Below are 7,620 nucleotides of genomic sequence, written 5' to 3' on the forward strand. Positions count from 1 at the left end.
AAAGGAACAGATATATTAAGGTGGACTGAACGTGGTTTGGCTGGAGAGTGTAAAGTACGTAGTTCTACCTCCATCTGACTAATAACAGCAGCCTCAGAAATGAAAATAGCAGCAGTAGAGGTCAGTAATAACGCTGTCATAACCTCATAACGTCGTAATAACGCTGTATTAACGTCATAACGCTATAATAACCCTGTAATAACGTCATAACGCTATAATAACGCTGTAATAACATCATAACCCTGTAATAACCCTGTAATAACATCATAACCCTGTAATAACCCTGTAATAACATCATAACGCTATAATAACCCTGTAATAACGCTGTATTAACGTCATAACGCTATAATAACCCTGTAATAACATCATAACCCTGTAATAACGCTGTAATAACGTCATAACGCTATAATAACCCTGTAATAACATCATAACCCTGTAATAACGCTGTAATAACGTCATAACACTATAATAACCCTGTAATAACGTCATAACGCTATAATAACCCTGTAATAACGCTGTAATAACATCATAACCCTGTAATAACGCTGTAATAACATCATAACCCTGTAATAACGCTGTAATAACGCTGTATTAACGTCATAACGCTATAATAACCATGTAATAACGCTGTATTAACGTCATAACGCTATAATAACCATGTAATAACGCTGTATTAACGTCATAACATCGTAATAACGCTGTAATAACGTCATAATCCTGTAATAACGCTGTAATAACGTCATAACGCTATAATAACCCTGTAATAACGCTGTAATAACGCTGTAATAACGTCATAACATCGTAATAACCCTGTAATAACGCTGTAATAACGTCATAACCCTGTAATAACCCTGTAATAACGCTGTAATAACGTCATAACCCTGTAATAACGCTGTAATAACGCTGTATTAACGTCATAACCCTGTAATAACATCATAACCCTGTAATAACGCTGTAATAACCCTGTAATAACGTCATAACCCTGTAATAACGCTGTAATAATGTAATAACGCTGTAATAATTAATAATTAATGATGTATTAACGCTGTAATGACGTAATAACGCTGCAATGTAAGCTACATTTATATGAAGTAACATTAAATATCTGCATTTGATTACTACCTACTTGTTTGGATTGTTAAATACTTTAAGTACCAAGTAGTCAAACAGAAAAATAGATCTTTATCCTGTTCGTTTTACAGTTGCATCGTAGCCTTATAATAGTAATGAGGTGCATAGACGTTCCCACCCTTGAGGTGCTGCATTGTGATGCATCGCGATATCGTATCGCATCATTGACCTGATAATCATAATCGAATTCAATCGTGAGACCAGTGAAGATGCACACCCCTACAAAATACTCACTTGTGTAATAATTGTGCGCACAGTGTAGTGGTCTGTTCATCACTGATGAACAATAATTAAATCAGTGATGAAGGGTCCTCTGACCACAGCGACAGAAAACAGCCCAACACAAACGAGAAGCCTTTAAACTTGCTAAAAAGCCTCTGTGGGTTTGCGACACCTTTCATACTAAACACAGTCTTTGGATCCATAGAAATATTGATTAGCGCTGTTTTGAAGGCAGCAACGCATGCTAGAGTTTTCCACATCCAGCTGCTAACACTGACACAGTTTCATGCGTGTGTTTCGGAGGCTTTATAGGATCAGGTTTTCTGTGTAGCCATGTTAGGCCGAGGTCACATCACAGCCACGATGACTGCAGCATCAACGACTCTTCCAGCGTAGAACTACAAAATGAGACCCTTTTTATAACATTACAGAAGACGAAAATGGACTTGACCTTCAAAGACTCACAAAAATGAAATCATATCCTCCCTTAAAAAGGAACCCAACCGCCAGTTAACTCAGACAGCAGATGCATCCGTCCGGCCCACATCACAGCTTCATCACTGATTCATCGGCGAGTGTGCGATGAGCCGCTGGGAGCTGACGTTCAGACAAACAAACAGGGATGTATTTATCTTGCACATTTTGTCTCTCCAAACATGTCATTACATTTGTAATCATGTTGATCATGATGCCATTCATTTACACCGTTTTGAATTTAAAAAATATATATTTTTGACATCTCCTCCAAGCCCGTGCCTCCAACTGCCACCACATTTTCAGGTTTATTATAAGCTATAAAAATCTTGTTGATGTCTCATTTAGTTTTCAAGATATTGAGCAATAAACTTTGAGAGGTGCGTGGCTCAGGACATACATGGACGAATATCAGCAACAGTTTGTGCGTGAGACACAGCTTGTTAACTTTCACTCATATCAGCAACTAGGAGGCGCAACAAATACAAAAAATGACACATATCGCACAATAAATCAGAAACCGTTTGTCCGAGGTTTGAAATTATTTTGAAATCGCTATGGCGCACAAACGTTTGAAGCCGCAAAATCGCAGCTTGCAGATATATTAATCTGTATAATGTACGACAGCCTCTGTCCTTAGACTCTCGATCCGGAGCGGCGATATCTCATTGCAACAATGTGAATCACTCACAGAGGAGCTGTTTTCCTCTGCAGCCTCTTCATCTACAGATGTCACAAAACTTAAGGACTTAATATCTAATGCAGCTGTCTGAAGAGACTGTCCTGGTACACGAGGTGAGAACAGCACTGGCTGCAATAATTTAATTTCATCACCAGTAACGGGATAATTATGTTGGAAAGTCTAAAGGTTGTTTTCTCGAGGTAACAAGATGATTACTGCATTATTATGAGAAGACGAACACAGCCGTCCAGAAATAACAAGATCATTCAATTAGTCTTCAGCCGCACCAGAATGCACTTCTGATGTCGTTAAGAGCATACTGCTCCAGTTAATGAGGGATACGTCTCCCATTCGCTTGAGAAAAACACCTGGTATTTTTTTGAGATAACGAGAGGATTAACCTGCAACCTCAAGCTAACGGGTTGAAATAAATCTACTGCAGTAATGAGGAGGTTCAGCAGCTCTGACGTCAAATCCTTTGGATCTCCGTCTTTCAGTCCCGACACCTTCTTCTTCTTTACAGTTTAAAGTTGTGAATGTGGTGAAAGCAGCTAATTTGAGCTGGTTTGTTGGTCCATCTGTAGCGCAGCATGACGGGCTGTGTGTCAGCCTGTGACTCACCGCGAACGCGAGAGGTTCAATCAGTCCGAGTCCGAGCTCTCAGAGCTGCACAACAGAGCAGAAAACAAAGCAACGACACGGAGAGTTTAACCACAGAGGGTCAAGCAGGGAACAACCCCGCTTTGAAAAACACTTCAAATCAAGTGACAACGCAAACTGAATAACAACATTTATTAAAGGACAAACAGCACATTATTAATCCTGAACCCAGGTGTTCAAATATACTGTTGATTCTGTCAAGCGCAAAAAACAAAAAAACAAGTCTCTAATTAAGGCAGATAAAAACCAGTAATGACAAGAGCTCTCCCAGTACATTCATCTATCAATCAATGAAGGAGTAATATGTCTGCTGACAGGGACAGGTGGACAGCATGAGCTGCTTCTGTCTTCTTCTGTTTTCACGTGACTCCGTTGCCGCTTGACATTCAGAACGAGGCAGGAAGTGAGAGGCAGAGTGGACGAGGTGGAGGAAACCTGTGCTGGTTGCTGTTTACTTTTTGTGTCGTCCCTGGCAACATGTGACATGTTCTTTACTTACAATGGAAAGACGTGAAGATGAGCGGAGCCATTTACCGGTTAATGTCTTTTATTGAATTAACTTTTTAATTGAAATTTTGGTTTTTAAAAACCCACTTGATCTGAGTATCCAGTGGATCGTCACCTCGTATCCCACCATATCCTATTAAACATCTCAACACATGTAAGTAGAGCTGCAACGATTAGATTAATATTCAATTAGTTGGTCAAAAGAATATCAACAGCTATTTTGATAATCAATTAATCGTTTCAGGCATTTTTTTAAGCAACAATATGAAAAATTATCTGATTTCATCTCCTTAAATTGAGGAATTGCTGCTATTCTTTGTCATTTATGAAAGTAAATGAAGAGTCTTTGGGTTTTGGACTGTTGGTTGGACCAAAGAAGCAATTTGAAGACTTGGATCTTACAGACTTACCAATTGGTCGATTAATCATGAAAATAGTCGTCAGATTAGTCGATAATCAAAATAATCGTTATTTGCTTAATCTGGGGCGAAGCGAGGTCAATGCATTCATGTTTGGACTACAACAAAGATGGCAGCAACATTCAAGTCTTATCACAAACATTAGCCAAACACACTCAGTATGATCGAACGGTCACTGGGGGGACATTTGAAATAAATAATAAACAGTAACAAAGTGGGAGAGACTCACGTGGATGTTGCGGAGCTTCCTCCTGCCTCTCTCCAGCCGACTCAGCAGTCTCAGGTGTGGCTGCTCTCCGTCAGCCGAAACCGTCTTCCTCAGGGCCGCCCGGTCGCTGGCCCACGCCGCCCCACCTCCTCCGGCCGGGGGGAGGCTCCTCGCACCCCTACCTCCTGCAGCAGCCGCCGCGCTCACCCCCGACACGAGCGACGGATCAGGTGACCAGAAGTCGCGCTGCACCGAACCTGGATGGCAGAAACCAGAGACGCTCTGCTGTAATTGTACACCTGCACAAGTACACAGAAAGTACAGCAGCAACCTGCGTTAAGAATCTTCTTCATGCAAGTGAGCAGATTTGAAACCTGCATGTGATTATAGGCAAATGGACTTACATCCATTTATTTCATGTTTTAATACAGCCGGGTGATAATTAAAGATTATTATTTATCACATTTCAGCAAAATCCTGTCATGATATTAATCAAATCTGTTCCTGTCCAATAACTCTGAATAGAACGTCAATAAAAACTTAGTAATAAAGAATCCCTTTCTATTTGACACCATGAAATAACACAGAACTGAAATACCGAGAGATGCTTTGAACATTGGTTCATGTCCATATATCCATAATAACATAGCAGTATTCATAGAGACGGATTCTACTTTGATAAAGCAGAGACAGAAACGGTCAGTCAGATGAGATTTAAAATATGAAAGTGAAAAGCAGCAGCAGGTTGGAGAGACGGGCGCTGACGACAGAACGGGTTTCAAAACGTCAAACTTGAGCTTCGCTGTGTAGCTTCAACACAGAACCTCCATCTTGTTCTGCTGGTTTCACGTTCCCATTCATTCAGGGTGTGTGTGAGCGATCAGGTGTCGGCTGCTGGCCGGCTGACTACCTGAGCTGCTGCATTAAAACTACATGAGGAGGCAGAGAGGTGCATCGGTGGACGCTCCCTGGACGCGTTCACGCTGCAGCTCCTCTGCTGCCCAACATCAGACTGGATCAGTGCATCCAGGAACTCACACTAAAGGCTGATTTGTACTTCTGCAAAACAGATGGGGTGCATTGGTGTCTGCGTCTCTCTGCAGTTAAGAGTGGGTTCCAGTGTGTTGAGCTTCTTCTTCCTCTTCATTGGTCATAGGGCAACTGAAAGTGAGCGGATCATGTTGGAGTTGGATATGATCGACATGGAACTGCACTTACTTTTCGCGAAATCACTAAAACGCAGAAACAAGATAAAGCACCGGAGGAGACAGTATGTACGACCCTTGAACCAGTTGAGGCAGGAGGCCAAGGCGGAAACGCGTAGGAGAAAATGTGTCGCTACCAAGCTGACCGATCACAGCTTTTGTGGTAGGGTGAGGCGGCAGGGTACGGCGCAAGGTACCAACTAAAAATGGTCTGAGTAGTAAACTGAAATTCTCGCTGATCACACGTAAAATAAAACACCACCAAACTGTCGACACTTCAATATTTCCCTCCACACGGCGACTGAAACAAGCCGAAGCATTTTATTCTGACGTGTTTTTGTGCAGAAGTAGAAAAGTAAAAGTCTCCCTGAAGGCTTTTAGTCTTTTTAATGTTTTATTGCTCTGTACGTGCAATAAAACATTGAGCTTCACCTTCTATCTCTGCTGAAAGTAAACATTTACAGTATTGAACATCTTCTCTGCAGATTTTATTTAAATAGTTTAGGACAAAATAATTTCTTTTCAGTGTTTTATGATTCACGTTGTTTCACCTGCTGAGCTTTAAACTTTGATCAAATCATCTCCAGCTTCAATGACCAGCAGAGAGCAACAGTAACATGACCCGATCGGGTCATTTTGTGTCTATAAAAGATATTCTGTTGAGTTCTGACAGTGAATGATGCCATGAAGAGGAAACCCATTGAACACACTTGTTAGAGCTCAGACATGCAGTCAAACCCACAGGGGAGCTTTAAAAGATGCAATGAACTGAGACGCAGAATATTTTCACTTCTCACTCGCTGATTTAAAGGTTTATTTACACACTGAAGCGGAGCTGGTGGTTGTTGGAACAGTGGAAAGACTTCAGGGTTTTTTAGTTCAGTTCAGAGTCATTAGTTTGGTGAAGGAGTGAAACTTGAGTTCAGAAGCTGTACGGTTGTGTTTTTCTGTTTGATAAGGAAAACAGATCAAAGATTTATTAGACTAAAACAGCTAAAAGAGTATTCATAGGTGGAGATTTCTGCTGGAAAAAAGACATTTTTTAAAGTTATATCTGACCTTGACCAAACTAAACTGACGGCACTTCATCCGTCAGGCAGCCATTAGAGACAGAGAGAGGAATTAATACATTTTAAGAAACAGAGTCATCTCAATAAATATTTAAATTCTTAATAATTTAGTAAGTTTAAAAAACATTTACTCTTAAAATCTGTCTGACTTTATGCATTTAGCTTGAATCATTGAGCCAAAGTTCCCATGATAATAGTTTTAATATATACACACTGAGATAAAGGGCAGACAGGGCAGTGTGTCTGGGTCAGATCATGAAGGCTCAGACCAGGACTGACTCCTTCCCCACACAGCTGGAGTCACAGCTCCCTCTGCTGGACACCAGTCAGCATCCAACTCACGTCCAGACACATCCAAGAAATCAGGCTGAAAACCAGTGCTGCAGCCACAACAAGCCCACACTGCCCGTTTAGCAGCAGTTATGGATTTAATCTTCACGAGCCTTCGTTATAAAAAATAAAAAAAACACACAAACATGCCGAACTGCACAGCTACAGCACAGAGACCTGAGAGCTCTTGCGCTGACGGCTTGGAACGCGGACCACCTGCTTGATCCGGGATGGTGATGGGGTCCAGGTCTCTGTAAAGATGGGGGCACAGACGTCTCTGAATTCCGTTGTTTGATCAATAGGAGTCTAATTTTGTCCAGACCGACTCCTCAAGAGCAGAATTGAGTCCAAGCATGGCTCCTCACCTGGCTCTCTTTCCTCTCCTGTGACCCACGTGGCGTCTGGTCCGGTTGTTTGGGCCGGGTGGATCGTGGTCCGCTGCTCTTTAATCCAAAAACCCCGTCTTTATCTTCAAATGACTGTACTTACGCCAGAGGTAACGCAACACCCCTCAAACTACATGATCATCCAATAATCTGTTCTGACCAGCCTCGCCCCCACTACTGAAGGGAAGATCGGCCCGGTTACCCTTTAATGTTCGGCCAGCGTTAGTTTGAAAGGATAAATGATGTTTATTTTTCAAGCTATGAATTTCTGCTGTAGGCTTAAGTTAACCACAGCACTAATAACTAGAGCTGCAACGCTTATTATA

The 7,620-nt window shown here is 41.6% G+C and overlaps 1 long non-coding RNA gene across 1 annotated transcript; it reads right to left on the reverse strand.

The window, feature by feature from the left end:
* Positions 1-3,284: 3,284 nt before the first annotated feature.
* LOC123964090 lies at positions 3,285-4,603 on the reverse strand. The gene is made up of 2 exons (XR_006823333.1): positions 4,325-4,603; positions 3,285-3,638 (listed from the first exon to the last, which is right to left on the reverse strand). It is a non-coding gene; the product is annotated as an uncharacterized LOC123964090 (long non-coding RNA).
* Between the last annotated feature and the right edge of the window lie 3,017 nt (positions 4,604-7,620).

This window comes from Micropterus dolomieu, unplaced genomic scaffold (genome assembly GCF_021292245.1).
Source record: "Micropterus dolomieu isolate WLL.071019.BEF.003 ecotype Adirondacks unplaced genomic scaffold, ASM2129224v1 contig_504, whole genome shotgun sequence".
NCBI lineage: Eukaryota > Metazoa > Chordata > Actinopteri > Centrarchiformes > Centrarchidae > Micropterus > Micropterus dolomieu.